Raw genomic sequence first — 20,100 nt, 5'->3', positions numbered from 1 at the left:
CTGAGGTGGTCAGACATCACTTATTAGGGTCTGATTAATCTACTCTGTGATCTGCACGTTACCACCAACAACAGTAAGTATGATTTAGAAAAGAGGAGGTTCTTTTGTATTTTTTCTTTTCCTGCACACAAGTAGTTTGTTTATTTAACAAATTTGGTTATTTAGCATGGGCAGCACGGTGGCTTAGTGGTTAGCACTGTTGCCTCGCAGCGAGAAGGTCATGGGTTCCAGTCCCGTGGCCTTTCTGTGTGGAGTTTGCATGTTCTCCCCGTGTTTGCGTGGGTTTCCTCCGGGTGCTCCTGTTTCCTCCCACATCCAAAGACATGCGGGTTAGGTGGATTGGAATCTTTACAATTGTCCTTAGGTGTGCGTGTGTCTGTTTGTTTGTCTATTTGTGGCCCTGCGACAGACTGGCGTCCTGTCCTGTGTGTACCCCGCCTCACGCCGTATGACTGCTGGGATGGGTTCCAGCCCCCCGTGACCCTTAATTGGACTAAGCGGTAGAAGATGGATGGATGGATGGTTATTTAGCATCTCAGCAGAGTGAAATCTATTTGCTTTGTGATAGCTGTTAGTTTAGTTAAGGAGTACACTTTCCACTGGTGCTTCCTGTCTTACTGTATTTTTGTGAGACTTGGACATGTGGATGTCGTTGGTACTTGGTCTTTTCGGCGGATCTTTGGGTAAAATATTTTGGCCATGTGACACATTTCTTGTGGCATAATCCAGCATGCAGATGTCTCAGTGTTGAGGACCACAACGGCAGGAGAAGGTCCAAAGGGACACCCACATGTGCCCTGACTTTGGGCGATAGTTTGGATAGTTAGTTTTGAGAGGTGAAGATGAACTGACCAGTTGGCATCCACAACCCATGTCAGTGGTGTGGTGACTGTGGCAGCATACGGCAGCAGTGCATGCTCCCAGAGTTGACTTGACTTCAGAACATATTATTGCTTATTTCGAACCGGTGCAGTTGTCATTGTCATGTCCGGTGCCCATGTTGTGTAAGAGTTATGGCAATCCCTCGATGGCGAGGATGATCATCTCTTGCTTGATTCCCGGATGGGGATATCTACATCCATAGTCGATCTAGAGATGCCTGTGCGTGGGTTGTTTGTTGGGAATGTTGTTGCACGCCTGCAACACGTGGTCCTTCACAGATCCTTAGCCTAGTCTGCTGGCTTGGTAATCCCAGACAATTGGGATTTGACGACTTTCACAGCCATTGGGTTACAAGCCATCACCTCTTCCACCTGATCTGACACTGAGGACTTCGTACCAAGAATACTTGCACAATAAATAAACACTAATGGAAAAATCCAAATTTTCCAGTTCCACTGCTCCATTGCGATCCAGTGTTTCTGAGCAGAGAACTTTGCACAACCTCACCCTAACTGTTACTGCTGTAAACTGCCCAAACAAGCAGTGGAGCTCACACTCACCATTAGAACAACATCATCTGCAAAAATTGCACTGGAATCCTGAGGCCACCATGGCAAAAAAAAAAAAAAAAAAAAAAAAAAACATCCCTGTAAGAATTTGTCTATCTGGGCCACTTGAGTTCTAATGTTATTTCTGTTAATGAGCCAACCAAAACCCTGTGATGGTCAGGTTAAACCCATTCTCCCTCATGATGGTGCTGACACAACCTGGGGCCCTGTGTTATACTCACCCTACTGTACATCATAACCTCTGACATTTTTAGATCTGTGTGACAGATTAAGAATTCTCTCACCCTCCATCCTCAGCTTTCCACAACCTCTTGTTACACCCCTAATCCAGTCATCCGAAGGATGCACTAACAGTTGTACCCAGACTTATTTGAGGTCACGTCTGATAGCTTTTAGACCTGTGGCATATCATTTGACTGGTGTCTTCATCAGTCCATCTGCCTGTCTCAGGCTCTGCCTTTGTCGAGGCTTTTCTGTTGTTTTGATGAGACAGTGTGCTGAGGGTTAGTTTATCTCTCCTCTCTCCTTGCCTTTCACTTCTCCTTTTATCTTACCCACTAACACACATACTGGTCATCACCAGCGGCGTGTCGTGCAGAAATAGTATCACCGCCCTCCTCACCCCCACCCTACTCTATCCTCTGATAATAAAAGTGTCTCGCTGTCCCTGAACAGGTCCAGCTTTTCATTTTTAGCAATCTCTGAATCTGACAGAAATGTGTTCTCTCTCTCTCTCTCTCTCTCTCTCTCCTGTCTGCTCCTCCAAGGGATGGCTGCTATCATTATGAGCCATTGATCCCGGTCAGTGTTTCACCTGATTGTACAGGAGTGTGTACATGTGTGCATGTGTGTGTACGTGCTCGCATGGTGGGTTTGAGCCAAAGCACCTGGCCTACATTCCTGCTCTAGTACAGTGCATTAGAAATCGTGCACCATGGACAGCTGGCACATGCTACGTGTCATCTGTGAAACATTATAGCAGGCGCAACCAGCAGCACCTGCACAATAATACATGCAGCTTTCTGATCTTTACTATGTGTTGACTACTGGAAACCTCTTTCTGCAGTAGCCAAGCATGGTGGACATTCACCTTCTGGATCACCCTTTGGTTACAGTCCTATTTGGTTACAGGCAACTTTCAGAATTCTGTTTGTTGAAGTGTTACCCATCATGCCACTTGCAGCCACTACACGTCACTGTCGTGCCGCCTCTGGCTGACTACTTTTCATGGAAATGAATGGAACGTCAAATTTTCCATCATTTGCTGACGGCTTCAGTCCCCTGGGTGGTACACTGCTTCTGAGGGTTTGATAAAAGTGCAGACTGGTTTGCTCATCATGGGAGGATGACACAAAATGAAAACTATGTGATTCTTAAATGGTTTTTAATGATTAACTTTTGTTTGTTGATTGATTGATTGATTTCACACCAGTATGTCCTGATTAATGCTTGTGACTGTGACTATATTTCTCCATGTACAGCCAGAGTTGCAGCAGGAAGGAGACCTGGTGTCACAGACTGAACGGTCTGCCACAAAAAAATTGTCCCCCCCTGCCTCAACTGTGCATGTGATTTCAGAGCTCAGCCGCTCGTCTAAGGAAGTCTCTTCATCCAAATCGATCAAATGAATTAATGGGATTATTAACCATCAGATGACAAGGTAAAACCTCTTAAATCATTCTAAAGGTCAGTTTTAAGCAGAAACGAGGCGATTACTCTGTGATGCTTTGAAATGACTGAAGCACAGTGAACGCATCGCTAGCAACTCGTGTAGCTGCAGCGCTCTGATCACTTCCTCTGCCTTTTATGATGAAATAATGCTGAATTTATGTGGAAATGATTGTTACACAAAAGCTTCAGATATCTGTCGCTGAGATGTGCTAATGACACATGTGCAGTGAAGGCAGGGTGGACCGATTTTTAGGGGGGCCGTTTGGTCTGCGACACCGGCATCAATTTTGTGCCAAATCCCAATGCAGATACGTACGGGATCCTTGAGTACAGCCAAAAGATTTAAAATAATTTTTTTTTAAATGTACAAACCCCAAGTTGTACTTCTCAAGCAATGGCTATTCTGTCTTTTACTGAGTAGTTTAAAAGAATGTATCGGGCTGGTTGGTCAGGAACAGCTGGACACAAATGCAAGGCTCGAACAAACAGCTCTGGTCTTTAAAATGGTTTCCTGACGTGGCTAGCAGAGGTCGGTACACAAGTTGGCAGTCCAAAAACACCAGGCTTAGGTGTGGTCGATCAAACAAGCATGAGGCAGGAACACAATGAGGCAGGCAGGACTATGGAACGCAAGGAACAGAGCTGGAGAGAAGGCACAAGGCGCATCAATCTGGCGAGGGACGAGAGCACCCAGTGAACCTTATGTAACCCTCGGTGATGAGCTACAGATCAGAAACAGGTGTGCATGGAAAGCACCAGCGCAAAGGCATGGCCAGACAGAGAGAAACACCCACCACCAAGAACCAAGAGACAGACATTAGAGATAGGGACAGAAAAACTCAAGTGGGAAAAAAAACACCCAACAAGAGAACTAACCCCAGAAGAAAAGCAATAAAACAAACAACTAAAACAGAGCAAACAAAACACAGACAAAAAATCCAAATCCTGACAGAATGTCCCTCAGTTACATGTCATAACCAGCCTAGACACTCGCATTCTGTGAATGCTGTGCAGGGTGGAGGCAGAGTTCTCAGAGCTCTTCTCTGTGGATTCTAGCATTGGGTTTTAGGTAAAGTCTTGTAGTCCAGCAACAAGAGTACCTGTGTTGGTGAGGAAAAGTACCCTGACTGTGACTTTGGGGGAACATCCTGTGATCTTTACAAATCCAGTGATACCCTGATTACAGCACGTGAGAAGTTGAGTGGGGAATCAGAATGTCTGGGTTGCAATTGTCCTGGATCAAGAAGATCCAGGCTTTCAAACACTTCCTGGACTTTCAGAAGTGCACCTGTATGTGGTAACGTATAGAGACATTCACTTACGTCAACATTCTTATTCATGTATCTGAGGCCTTGGCCACTGTAGCCAAAGATGCCTCAAAACAAGGAATGGATTCATAATGTTGCTGGACAGAAGTGTTTGGTGATTCTGATACCTTTGAAGGAGAACCAATTTACAAGTCTTTGGGGTCCATGTGCTTCCTGTCTTACAGTATAATTGTGAGACCTGGACACTAACCAGTGACCTGACTGGATGTCTTTGGCACCGGGTTTCTGTGGGAAATGCTCCTTGGGGAGATTCTTGCATTGTGAGAAAACGCCATTTAACATGTTTCTCTCAGCATGACCCAGTGTCTGAGTGTTGAGGAACCCAACAACTGGAAAAGGCCAAGAAGACACCATGTATCATAGAAGTTTCCTTTAGGGAGGTGGGTGGATGGAACAGTGGTCTGCCTGGGTGGTTGCCATCCAGGATCTAGATGCACCATTGCAGGGCATCATTGCAGGCGCATGCTCCAAGGCCTGATCTGAGATAACCAGGTAAAAAAAAAAGAAAGTGTGGCTGTGGTCTTGAGTCGGACAACTGCTAGCACTTACTGAATCACTAGGACCTGGTTTCATAAAGCAGTCTTATCTTTTAGTCAATTAAACTCACTTAGTCGACTACGGTTAGTCACCCAACATTATCCGTCTAATCATCGTTTTGCATCGATGACTAAACTTGTAGATTTGCCGTCGTACGTTATTTGACGATTTTAATGGGCATAGCGGCCTTGCGAGCGCCACTGCCAAAAAAAACGCATTCAATGTGAGAGAGTTTTGTTTACTTCCAGGTTGGTTGTAATCATGAATTATCCAGTCTTTGTTTCGTTAACTGTCTTATTAACATTTAAGAACACAGATGAAGTGCAGAACGACGTGCATAGCTCTTAGACTAGCAGTTCTTCTTCTACACTTCTGTCAAGCCTTTTTGTGCACAACTCTGCTCAGCGTAACAGCAGCACCCGGTGGCTAATGTGAGAACTGTCACAAACACATGGCCAAAAGCAAAGGAAGTTCTCCTTTTGGAGGAATATGAGCAATGTAGGGCTGCTCGAGTGTTCCATCAAGTGGTGGTACATGACGCCATTTTTTAAAGGTAAGACGCTGACGTTTTGTCAACTAAAATAAGATTAGCCTCCTCTGTACTAGGCTAAAAGCTTTAGTCGGGTAATGCAAGACTTTAGCCGACTAAGTGCTTTGAGCAATGAATAACATCAAAAGATTAGTCGATTAAGTGAGTTTAGTTGACTAAACACAATTAGACTGTTTTATGAAACTGAGCCCAGGCTGAATCATTTTATTCACTACAGCAGTCAGCAGCAGAGAACAGGACGTTCATTCACATGAAAATGTCTGGGATTACAACTTTAATTCACGCAGGTTGAATCTCAAAGGAGGATTTGTTCCTTCAGAATAACACGTGCGGTCAATTTGCAAAGAGCACAACATGCAAATCTGGGACACAGAGTGGCCCGGGGATGGGAAAATTAAGTCATATCGGAAAAATAGCATATAGTGTATATTTTTCTGTTGTGCTCCCAACAGATTCTGCTCACCGGAGTCTTTTCTCTTCACAGGAACTGATAATTCTGACTCTTCACTCCAACTCAGGATAAAGTGATGGTTCCCAGTGAAAGCATTAAAACAACTCTGCGTCCGCATCTCTCCTCCATCAGGCCAGCCGAGATGATGATCACTGCTGTCAGTAACCTTCACAGTGGGATTTGTTTAGCTGTTTAACCTTGACAATGGACTTGTCTTAAAAGAGTCCTGCCACATTACTAACAGCAGAAAGGTACTCCCAACTCTGCAGTAATAACACCCTGGGGATTTCTTAGCACCTTCCTTCTCTGTCAACACTCAGCAGCTGCCAGCATGGCTCATATATCCCTCAGCTACCTCTGTGGACGTGTCTAAAGCTGTGGCACGTTGCAATATGAACTGTAGACAGCTGGTATTCCAGTACGGCACCAAAACAGGAGAACATGCATGAGTTTATATGTTTGTCATAAGGACTAACATACTAAGCACATATTACACATAGACTGTGTATATACTGGACAAACTCTTCGTGACATCATCCAGAGGTTTTCCGAAGAGAGGCTTTGAAGTTCAAATGGGGCGGTTTCAAATGTGAAGTGCTTCTGTCTTAACTCCCGACCGACCCATAAAAAGAGATGGAGCATGGGCAAGATCGGTGCCTGGGAGGGACAAATTAATCCCAGACAGTCCCACAATCTCGGAGTTCCCAATCAAGCTAAGGCTAACAGGCTAAGACTGATTTGAGTATTTGATGAATACATACTTTTGTAGAGTGGGGGTGGTTTTCATACGGTATAATGAAGAATGCTTCACTAAGAGTTGCACCATAAGTGGACCTAATCCATCCATCCATCCATTTTCTTCCGCTTATAATCCGGAGTCGGGTGTCGCGGGGGCAGCAGCTCAAGCAAAGCCGCCCAGACCTCCCGATCCACACACACCTCCCCCAGCTCCTCTGGGGGAACCCCAAGGCATTCCCAGCCAGCCGAAGAGATGTAGTCCCTCCAGCGTGTCCTGGGTCTTCCCAGAGCCTCCTCCCATGGACGTGCCCGGAACAAGGATCCCAAGTTATGATCCCAAGTTATCAATACCTGCTACACACTGATAACATACAGTACAAATGAAATAATACTAAAATTTCCACTCAGGTAAATACTGGAGCAACTTCTTAGATGTCCTTTAGTGCAATTAACCACACAGCAAACCGGATTATGTCAGAATATTTGAAATAAAGCATTCAGAAAGAACAAACACCATCGATCTGTAGCAGCTAGTGGCCTCTGCTAGCGAGACTTTGGGACATGGCTCACCAGCACACACACACTACCGTCAGTCAAGCAACCTAGTGTTATGACTGGAGCTAAATTAGAGTCAGTGGAACCCCAATAGCAGACAGCCACAACATGGGACAGTTGGTTACAAAAGTCTAAGTGCTTTAAGTGATCCAGCGGACGTGAGTAAAAATCAAACAGGCACGTGTACGTTTATCATAACATATAGTCCATACAAAAACACAAAATGGGGAACAACCGGGAGATGTGACGACAAAGACGGGACTAATGCCAGCTGGACATCATGGAATGTGAGAAATCAAACAGAGTACTTACATATATGGAGAGCACAAAAACTGATCACCACCACACCACATTACATTTACGTACAGGTTTGATACGTTAATCGACCAGCAACAAACAAACTGACAGAAGTGACTTAAATGCAAAAGAACAAATTAATAACAGGTGCAGAAAAGGTTAAACAGAAACGCTGAGACACTGGAGGGAATAAGGAACATGGACATCACAAGGTGAGTGGAAATGAAACCTGATCAAGAAATATGAAACCAAAACATAAGGGTCAGAAAATGCCAAAAACAAATGTGGACTAAACCATAAATAAATAAATAAGGAAACAAGCAGTGAGCCATCGGCCCACGAATGGAACATAGTGCCATGGGGGGGGAATCAACACAATGCTAACTAATGCACAAGGAAAACAAGGAACTTAGAACATCTTGAAAATTACAAACACATAATGAGCACAAGGACCCTTACCATGGACACGACAGAACAGACAGCAAACACAGACAGTGACAGACATGGATGACAGCTTGCAAACAGATCACAAAGGGGGGGGGGGGGGGGGGGGGGGGGTCCTGGAACACTAACACACACACGTGCGACTGAGACACAACAAAGAGCACAAACACAAGGGACTCACACAGGACTCGGACACGAAGCAGGAAAGCTCACACATACACACACGTAGAGAACTGCAAAGGGGCGGGGCAACAGACAAAAACCATATACAGACGAGAACAAGGCTGAAACACAAATCCAAAAACAAAAGACACAAACAGGACCAAATAAATGCACACACAACACCAAGCCCCTATTTACTCATAACTGTATGGTTAAAAATATCTTATACTGGCGAGTTATTTAAAACAAAATCCCCCGTACAGTTGTCATGAATGAGGAAACTGGTTATAGAAACCAAACACATTTTTTGTACCACACTACAAATATGGTTTGTTTGGTTTTGTTTGTGCTTTAAAGTCATAGAGGGCGTGTCCGATAATGAAGTAAAGACGTGTCTCGGGAATGAGATACTTACATGCAGAAAGCTGATCCGCTGCACGGTGGACCGAAACGTCGCATGCCTGAAGGGACACAAAGAAAGGGGAAGTGGCTGTCAGAAAGAAAAAAAGTGGAGAAAATAGCAGGTTGAAGTTTGCTTTTCTGTGTTTGTGCCCAGAGGTGAGAGAAGGAATGAGAAGTGACATCAGAGAAAGAATCAGTGATCAGATGATGATTCATAACTTGTCTCTGAGCTGTGCTCGGAGAGTCAAGAGAAAATGTCTCAAAAAACAAGAATTTTGTACACAAATTTGAATTTATTTTGGATCTTCTCTAATCCATACATGGTCAAAATTATACATACAGGCTCAAATATATAGATAATTTCAGTTAAATCTTTAAATACGTGGTGCTGAAGGTTCTACAGTGTCTTTTAACATGACCATGTAAAGGCTTATCAACTCCTCATTTGCAATCATGATTGATGACAACTGCTACTTTCTCTTTGCCAGCATACACACAATTTTTCTTTTTAAAAATCATTAATGACATATGCTGTACAATCATTGCACCCTACCAAAGGAACAGTTCAACGACATCATTAAAAACCCAAGATTACCATGACATTCATGCCCACGATGAGTGTATGTAAACATCCGACCACAACAGTATATGTATAGGTGTCCTACAATAGACTAGTGCCTCTTAATTGGAACAAACGTGCAGAAAATGAATAAATAATTTTTTTTATGTTGAACCAGAGTATTAGTCGCATCTGTCGGAAATATGTTATGGAGAGGAAAAAACATAGAAGTTGCACTGGTCTATAAGTCACAACGTGGTGCGAGTGCTATATGCAACAAGAAGCAAAATTTATTTAATTGGCACGAGGAAAGGGAGAAGCCGAAAGACCTTCTTATTATTTATTTATAATGCAAACAAACACATTAGCAAGCAGAAGCTAATTCATTATGCTAATTAATGTCATTTTGTTGAGGCACAAAGAACTCAACAGCAAACACTACTTGTCTCCACTAAGCAAACTAAAGCATATGTTCAGTGGACACAAAAATCAGTGGCTCTGTTCATTAAATGTTTTATAGTTTAATAGCAGTATTACGATTTATAACGAGTTAGAATTACCTTCGCCTAGCTGTACTCCTTGTTGCTGTTATGGCTATCCCAAAAGTACAAACATGTGGCTTATTGAGAAGTAAAAAGATTATTTGTCCTCTTTATTTAAGGCTGTGGTCTTTCAGTTTGAGAGCATGATTTATTAACTTCACTCATTCTCTAAAATCCATCTTTCAGAGCTTCTTCCTCTTCTTGTTTTATAGCAGTTGGCATAGCGCTTAATGGGGCATTACCACCACCTTCTGCTCCAGAGTGTGTATTACAGTCCCCCTTTCAGATCAGTATACAGGAGCAGCTTGTCACACATGTAGATTGTGCCACCTTCTAGGCATAGATAATAATGCAGTATTTTTTCCATATGTATAACATTTCCATATATAACTCACATAGCTAGCCAAGGAAGTGAAAAAAGGTTACTTAATAGTCCGAAAAATACATTCTTTAATTAAAATCTGTCTAATACGTGTTTTAAATATTTTTTAAATGTATGCACATACCCTTCATAACTGGGAAAGGCTTCATGCTGAAGTAGCATGTCACCTCACAGGTTTAACTCCTTCTTCACTCTGTGATTGAACAGAGTGGTACGCAATCATACCTAGATCTGGTAGAAAGTGTTGCATCGCTGGATATTGCGGCAAACTACAAACAGATGCTGTGTTTTCCTAGGTATCGTCATTTGCCATTACACTTGAGTTGAAAACTGTAGTGAATTAGGGCTGATTTAAAAACAGCATTGTGCTTGTAGCTCAATCAAGGTTTGCCGTTTTGAGGGCAGACCACAAGCGACGGCAAAGTTTGGAATTGTGGTAAAAAAGAAGGTTATTGTTGAAGCCAGGCGGCTGTTTGAACAGGCTAACGCAATCTGCTTTAACATCTACCATCAGGCAACCACTGCAAGTGTGTGGTACATTTTCAATGAGGGAGAGAAAAAAGTGAGTACTACTGACTCTGTACAACGGTGCATCTGGAAAGTACTCACAGTGCTTTACTTTTTCCACATTTTGTTATGTTACAGCCTTATTCAATGGAGTAAATTCCTTTTCCCCCCTCACAATTCTACTCACAACACCCCATAATGACAACATGAGTTCTTTTTTTTTTATTTTTGCAAATTTATTAAAATTAAAAAACTAAGCATTCATGCACTAAGCGTTGATGCACCTTTGGCAGTAATTACAGCCTGAAGTCTTCTTGAATATGATGCCACAAGCTTGGTGCACCTATCTTTTGGGCAGTTTGCCCATTCCTCTTTGCAGCCCTCTCAAGCTCCATCAGTTGGATGGGGAACGTCAGTGCACAGACATTTTCAGATCTCTCCAGAGATGTTCAGTCAGATTCAGGTCTAGACTCTGGCTGGACCACTCAACATTCACAGAGTTGTCCTGAAGTCACTCCTTTGATATCTTGGCTCTGTGCTTTAGCCCCTTTCACACCAGCCTTACGTAGAGTTGCATAATGTGGCATAGAGACTACGCAGCTCTACAATGATCTTAAGCAACTGTACGCCATTTATGCTGCCCTACGTGGTGGTATGCTGAGAGACACAAAGGGGTATGTGAGAGGGATGCAAAAAATTAAACATGTTTAATTTTTTCTGTGCAACACACGCAACTGTACACATCCAAAAACTGAGTGCATGTATCCAAAGTGAATCAGCTGGAGAACAGGCGGGTGTGTGGCTGCCTGATCCGCCAGTGCCTGTGTGTGCTTACAACAGGTAATCAAACTGACGTCGTGTGCGTGCTCAGAACAGGTAATGGAAATGGCGCGGGTGCATGTGACTGCATGATCCACACAGCTCACAGCGCCTGTGCCTGCTTACAACAAGTGATTGAACTGACTAAACGAGCCATTGTGTGTGCATGAGCCGGTCTACGGCAGGGATGCATCCGTTTACATGCACTTCAGTAATCCAGGTGGACGCCAATTAAGCTGCAGAAACATCTCAAGGATGATCAGTGGAAACAGGATGCACCCAAGCTCAGTTTTGGGCTTCGTGGCAAAAGCTGTGAATACTTACTACATGTGATTTATTAGTTTTTTTGTTATTATTATTTTTAATAAATTTGCAGAAATCTTTTAAAAAACCAACTTTGTTCACATTGTCATTTGGGGGTATTTTGTGCAGAATTTTGAGGAAAAAAAAAAGACTTTCATCCCTTTTGAAATAAGACTGTAACATAAAAAAAATGTAAAAAATGAAGGGCTATGATGCACTGTACATAATAAACATGCTTCACATGCTCATTTCCCTTTTATGCTGTATATAGCATGTACAACAGGAAGTTAATAAGTAATAATAAAAAGAATGTGTGTGTGCGTGTGTGAGAGAGAGAGAGAGAGAGAGAATCAATAAAAATAAACTAAATAAATTTTTAAAAAAGTGAAAACATTTTAGTGTCACATAAACACGAATAAATAATTAAGTTGTTTTTTGTTTTTTTTTTACTTAATTTGCATTTTATGTGTCAAATGATTACAACCAAAAATAGAGGCATTTGTAAAAACTGGATTTGTGTAGCAGTAGTGCACATGGGGTGACTATTTTGGTCCTGTGTGTCTGTCTGTCTGTCCAAATTGAATGAAATTTTAACTAAGTATCCTCACTGCATAAATATGTGTACTAGACACCACGAAAATATTTAAACTGAAATAAGATTAACTATTAAACTGATACTCCAGATGAAGAATAGCTAGATAAGGAAGCAGGAATATTAATACTGAAACAAATAACAGATTATTGATGACAAGATAAATTCTAAATCATTTTAAAGAAGCCAAAAAACAACAATGACCAATTACTTTTGAGCCATATGTTGAGTCTGTAAACCTGACTGCTGCAAGTTAGTGAGAGAAACATAAACTGTTCCAGTATGATCAAGGTTGGGTAGGATTACTTTGAAAGAATACATGGGGATTACATTTATGTATGTACATACATTTGGATTACTTGTTAATCTGATTACTTTTGGATTACATTTCAAAGTAATCCTACCCAACCTTGAGTATGATTGAAAAATAAAGAACCACACGGATACACAGCCAATTAAAAACAAAGTATTTCATCATAACAGCATCTTACAAGGCAGTCCAAGTCACTGATGGTTGTGGAGTCTTTATTAGTTTAAGGATATTTACCTCCAACACGTCATCAATGGTGATTTGAAAATGATCCCACGTATAATTTGTGTTGTTTGTACAGATGATGTCGCCTGGTGTTATTCCACCAGCAGCTCCACTGAAACAGGTTCTGAATGCTGCCAAACTGGTGTGAAATGGATTATTATCATGGTCTGCACTGGGTATTTTTAGTTTAAATTTTGTACCACTGTCAAGCGCGGGCTGATTTATTACAAAGTGATTATCATTACACTGTCCTGTAGGGTTTTCTACTTATAATTATTAATACTTTTTTGTTACTTTATCTGTTTGTACTGAAAAAGGAGAAGCTCTCTCCAGTGTCATTGTACATTTTGTATAATGACAATATCTATTCTAAATTCAAAAACATTCATACAGTTATAATATTGTGGCAAGCTGCATAAAAGAACAACGAGCAAGAGCTTTTGTCTTTTCTGCACTCTGCCTTAAGATGGTGCTTTTATTTTTCACATGCACAAACAGAGATGGTGGCAGAAGACATCAAACGTAATACACTTTTCACTTATGGTGACGACAACATGGCACTCAACCAAACTGACGAAACCAATTGAACTACAAAACATAACAAATCAACAACACTAACAACACTGCTAAACCAACATGGAACACAATAACAGCACTTAAAACCCCCAAACTCCCCATAATGTATTGCAGCACAACAATTTACAGTGTTAGCAACCGGCCCTGGTATTCACTACAATATCAAAGTAAGTGATGCCAGCAGCCAAAGCCTAAACTAACCTGTTTGAGAAGAACTTGGCTTGTGTGCTGCAGTCTCTGCTCTTGCTTTGGATTGCAGCATGTACCAGCGCTTCTCACACTCGGCACTTGTGTACATTTACCATCATGGAGAGTAAACATAACAATAAGATAATCAATATAATAAATCGGCACGTGAATGAGGTACGTTCAAACATTTTGAAGCTGTGTAACAATTCATTTAATTTTAACGAGTTTCGTCATTATGACATTAATTATTTTCATGATTACACATTTCTTAATACAGTTCAGTTTATATGATTGGTTGATTTTACTGTCCATTCATAACTAGGACCGTTTCCCTTTTTGTGACATCCAGTCACAGCTCTTCAGGGACTGCGTCATACCTAGCAATGGGGGTCAACTCCACCTCCTCACAAGATAAAAGTTTCTGTTCACTCCTTACTCAGAGTTGCTCTCAAACACTTCCTGGATCACTCCTAGGCTAAGATTCCTTGCCAGGAATTTTTCGTCTAAGTTATCAAACATGCCCCAATCACTCTCATAATCACATTACAGATTTGTGGCCATTAAATTTAACATTGAAACCCCATTTAATGTATATTTCACATTATAATCCAACGTGCCCCTATCACTCTCATATTTGACAGTGAGGTGCAGTTTGGCACTCACTATCGCCTGACAAAGTTTGATCTGGATGCGAATTTTGTGGACCTTTGAATTTAATGTTGAAAATCCCATTTGGTGTACATTTTGCATTATATCTCAATCAAAGTGCCTCAATCACTCTCATTTTTTCTGTTATGGATTTACCTACACCACCAAAATTGGATGGAGGTTCCAATTTTATGCCTTTTGGCTGTCTTCCAGTTATCAGTCGGGAAACCAAGTGCCCAAAAACCAATGATAAATTGTGCATAGTAAAGACAACCAATGTTCTGTGAAAATTATCTGAAAAAGAATTCAGAAGCCAAAAAACAAAAAAACAAAAAACAAACAAACCTGACAACACCACAAAAAAAACTTTGATTCAAGTGCATGAACTAAATACATACTCCTGACATTTGATCACATCTAATTAGCTTATGAAAAGCCAATGCTAACAGGACTTGACCTTGAAATTTTGCAGAATTGGAAACTAGTGTTGGCGGAGGTTTGCACTGTACGAACACGGTGTTCTAGTTCTGGATGTATTTCCAAGGCATCCTCTTTGCCTCCATGATTGTTTTGGTCTCATTAACACACCTTGTGAGATGGTTGCCCCTTTCAGCAATTAAATCCATGACAAATCACTGTGGTCAGGTCATCAGCCACAGTCTGAAAACAAACTTAACACATCAATTAATACATAAAAAAAACTACTTCTTTGTGTTTCTCAGTGAATTGCAAACCAGCTTTAGAGGTGCATACCACCACCTGCTGTATTGGAGTATGTGAAATAATGCCATTAATTACTCGTATACTAAGACTATGCAGTGCACAACGACAAACAATTTTATTCATAGCCTTCAACCACAGTGCTGATGCACTGATGCCAACAATGTGCTTGCCTTTTTTTAATGCAAAAAATGCTGATAATTTTGTAATTGCTCTTTACCCTGGCCCAAACAGGTATTTCTGTTAGTTAAGAATAAATGGCTTAGAAACTGCTCAGTAAAAAAAACAAAGTGCAGAGAAATTTGAATAGTGCACACAAGGGGATTGAAAAGGGTGCAATGGGTATGTAGAGATAGTTAATAAGAAATGGTTACAGAACAATGTCTAACAGAAAGCAAAGTAAGGAATCAAGTAATATAAACAATAAACACCTAAACAAAGGAAAGTTCTAGCACATTACAAATACAAACAAGTTGTCAAAATTCAATTTCAATTTTATTCATTTTATATAGCACCAAATCACAACACAGTCACCTCAAGGCGCTTCACACAAAACAATTCAAAAACAAAATAAAATGAATTAAAAGATTTTTAAAAAGCACAGGAAAAGATTTTTAAAAGCACAGTAAAAGAGTGAAAAGCTAAACGCATAGTAACATAATATCCCAATATGCTAGCCATACAAAAGGGAAAATAAGTGCGTCTTAAGCCTGGATGTGAAAGTCAGGTCCAGAAAGTCAACCATCAAGCTCTGGAAGACCTCAGAGAACTTCAAGAAAAACATGCAATTGTGCCAATACATAATCATCAAACAACTTGGAATAAAGAAACAGAAACATTTTCCAGAAATATACATGAAGTCATGAAGTCAGTTTCCAGTGCCTCACAGTTACAAGCTCATTTTTTGCTTTGTCTGACATCATCACATGGCACCACTGATGTCACAGTCCTGATACATTTGTTAGCCCCAATAGAGCGGGCGACAGAAACTACCTTTCAAAATCTCATGTAGTTACTCAGATATGTATTTTAGAGTCTGATTTGACCTTTGATCTATGACCTTGAAATGACCTGTATTGAGGAAGGTCCATAGCGTTTATCCACCAGGTTTGATTCAAATTGCTATTTGCATTTTGAAGATATCACTGTAGACAGACAAGTAAACAGGCAGACATGAGCATAATAACAGGATCTTTCCGTTTCATAGCTAATTAAATCAAATCTAATCAAAGCTAATCAACTTTAGATTCATAACTAGTCAAAAGTCAGCAATATCAAACTAGCTGCAAAAACACAGACCAAGATATTTAAACTGATTTTAGAATGTACCAGAAGATATTAAGATGAGAAAGCAAGCCTGACAGGAATAAACAGGATCTGTAATAACCACAGTAAAGAAGATGTTGGTGCAAGAAAGAATAGAAGTAATATTCAACACTGTATACCAGCATTACAGAAGTGTAGTGCTGCTGTACCAGTAAAAACAATGGTATAGTCTGCACTGAGCCATCGCGCCCTGGGCAACAGTTGATAAGCTACCTTGGACAAGTGACACCTTTATGTAGAAGGCTTTTACAAAGTACAATTCAGCCATTTTTGACCCCAGAGTCACTAGGTTTCTTGGGGTCACCATGCCTAACACACACGCCAAGTTTGGTGACAATCAGACAGTTATAAACAAAGTTATTTCACTCACAAGATTTTTAGGACGTGCTCACAGTAGGCCCAGGTGCCTTGGGCCATAACCCAACATAACCTTCTTTCCCTCCCCACTCCCCTGCTACACTATATTCACACTGCACCACACCTTTGAGCTGAGTTTTATGTAAAGGAGTGAATTAATATAATATTTGTTATGTGTGCAAAATTATACAAAAACTAAGGAACCAATTTTAATGAAACTCAGTGCAGGGGTGGGACATGGGCCAAGGAAGAATCCATTAAATTTGCAGTGAGGATCAACAGTCAGTGATTGCAATCAAAGATGAGTGATCAATAACAATTATCGGGATCACAGGTCACAAAATAAAGATCATAATGTGGAGAAGCAGAGACTAAGAACCTAGATGGAGCAGTTTATCTCAAGACTGTTTATGTTGCTTCTCTGTTTTTTTCTGTTTCTTCTGGAGTTTTTTTTTTTTCTCTCGTCTTTTGTAAAAACCTTGTAACTGTTAGAATGGCCCAAGCAGTGGGTTCACCCCTGAGTCTGGTCTCCTTGAGGTTTCTTACTCAAAAATGCCAGAGGGAGTTTTCCTTAGGCCCCTTCACACATAGTGCGAATAAGTACAACTCAGGGTGAATCATGGCGGAACAGCTCGTATGAACGAACCACGAAAACATTGAGCTGACGGGCAGGCGCGAACAATGCCACTGCGACGGTTTTGTGCACGCAGGAACACAATGTGCGATATAGTTACACATCGTGCAGCTGCTGTGAAAAATAAAAAAATACATGCTGCGACAGTTTCGTGCACGCAGGAACACAGTGCGAGCTGTGAAAATAAGAAAATAAAAAATATATGCCACCACGGGATTCAGACATTCAGGGATTCGAACTTGCACTTTCCAAAAGCTCTGATTGCCAGCCAGAACTTTAACACTGAGATACCATCGCTGCCCTGTAAAAGGTGCGGGAATATGCCTGACATGGACGTATTTAAGAAAATAAATCCACACACCATAAAAACACTGCATTTTATTGAATCCCTCTTATCAAGTGGGCAATACACGTATGATCCATCTGTTCCTCTGTAGATGACCCATGGTCACAGAGGTACAGTCATGAAATAACATGAATGAGAAGCAGGGCGCTCTTATCATGTCCACATCTGCTGGCGGCATGTCCAATCGGCCCCCACGCACATGTCCTGCCTGACACATGTGTCTTGTGGACGGTGTGCCGCAGAACAGACACTGCGTCATGTGGAACAGAGCTCACGTGAGTGACATGACATTCAGATCACTCGCTGCTGTTCTGATCTGACGGTTTGTTTCACCTGGAGTAGCCTGTCAATGGTGCACTGTGCGCGTGCTTGCTACAGCACATTGCAACAGCAATATATGTTTTTATGTATGTCCACGTGAGGACAGTGAGCAGGCACACACATGTCACAGTGGGCAGTTGTCTGTCAAAACACGGTACGTGTTCTCCAGCTGGACATCCAGAACCACAGATCTCCACAGCCGCTCCTGACAGTGGACACACCCCTGTCAGTTCAGCACACCACACCAATGTGTCACTGTGTCTGTTTGCAAAGCCACACTTGTGGGGGGGCACTTAGACACATTTTCACATCCAGCTTGACAGTGATCATCTGCCTGACTGTTGTCATGCTGAGAGTATGAATGGCCACGCATTTTCTCAGTGTCATGCGAGCGGTGTTAGATGTTCGTGTGTCTCAGCTGGAATTTGGCCGAACATGCCCGCGAGAGGGTTTGACGGGCTCTCATAGCGCACACTCTGTCTTTGAGTTGCTGGTGTGCGCAAATACTTGTAGCAGCAGATGGACGAGGTGTTGGAGGCAGCTACAATTTTACACATATTGCATATGATTCCTGCTTCATACACACTTCAACCACATTCGTACATGAGTGAATGATCATGATCAAAGTCATGATGAGATGGAAGGGGAGTGCTCTGGATCCCAAAGTGAGTAAGTGTACTTTGGTTCAGATCCAGGTAATAATACAGATCTTCTGAACAAAATAATAACCTATTTTGGACAGAAGTGGTCCACTACAGTTGGCAAAGCAATGGAATTTCAAATTAAATGAAAGCTTGGCTGTGGGGCTGTGGCAAACATATGTCCTCTCTGAGTGCCCATCTCATTTTAGCGTGTATCATTTCAGTGTTGACAGGGTCATTTAAACTACAAGCTTTAATATGTTTTTAAGACTGGTGAGGTCTTTTAGCTCGCTGTAAGGGATTACCCCTTGAACTATGTTTGCTTATATTTAGAGGAAGCTCTAATAAGCTCTGATATCAGAATATTTCTTTTTTTGACAATAGTACCACAGTGTTATTTTGCATGCGGAGGTGATTCCTGTGTCGTCGTTGTTCTCTCTGCCTCGACATTAGTTTGCTCCACGACAAAACAAAAGCGCTATGTGTAGTAAGCAGCGATAAGAATAGTTGTGTTATGTGTGCCGCTGCCCTGGCCCTAATCCTGAATGTGTTATCTGAGGATGCAGCGTGCCGTGCGAAGCTGTGTGCATGTGACGCATGGCTAAGCAGTATTCCTCATCCGCAGTGCATTACAGGCTGCAGATAGTGGGAAGGCGGCGCGGCCTGACTGTCAGCAGAGAGGGGGCGATGACGAGGGAGAGAGCAGTACCAGGAATACCCAGCTAAGTGGAATGAAGTACCCTTTGTTGCAGATAAGATCATTCCAGTTCCACATAGTCCCTCAGCTATGCACAGATTAGCATCAAATGGAGCAGCGTGACTGTGTGTTTTGCAAGTCTGTGGTTTTATTGTTAAAAACTAGCGTGTTGCCCGTGGGGATCCACGGGCTCTGGATTGGGTAGTGTTTACAAAATAGGTAGCTGATATTTTTGTGGTAAGGGTGGTAATAAATGAAGAAAAGCTTCTGTAATGAGTTAGAATGGCAGAATGTTTGTAGAATCTTAGACCTCAACAATTTTTTGAAGAGGAACTCAACCCTTTTATTTCCTCTTAATTTTGTAATTTTTAAATGTTAATTTGTTGTCTTAATGTATTTATAACTTGTTTAGGTTCTTGTTTTCATATACACACTATTATTATTTTATTTCTACTTCTATTTTGTCATTTGATTTTTAAATGAACCACAATGTAAATAAGTGTTTTCATTTTCTTGTGTCATCCATGCACTTTTAACGTATTTACAATTATGTTATGTACTTACATTGAACTTAAAATCACTCACCACACTCAAGTGTTTAATATGAAGATAACTTCCCACCCCCTGCTGGCATGGTGTGCGAGTCCAGAAAGTACTTAGCAACATCCATTGTTCCATTTTCATAGCGTTCATCCTTGACTCAAAAAACATAAGCATACCAAACGGCAAATGTCAGCTATCCAGTTTCTCTGTGATCCACGTTGCATGCACGCATGCACAGCTGCTGTAAGCAGGTGCTTTTAATTTGACAAACAAAGAC

The sequence above is a fragment of the Thalassophryne amazonica genome, chromosome 13 (assembly GCF_902500255.1).
Source record: "Thalassophryne amazonica chromosome 13, fThaAma1.1, whole genome shotgun sequence".
NCBI lineage: Eukaryota > Metazoa > Chordata > Actinopteri > Batrachoidiformes > Batrachoididae > Thalassophryne > Thalassophryne amazonica.
The sequence above is the reverse complement of the archived record's forward strand: the minus strand, read 5'-3'. Positions refer to the sequence as shown.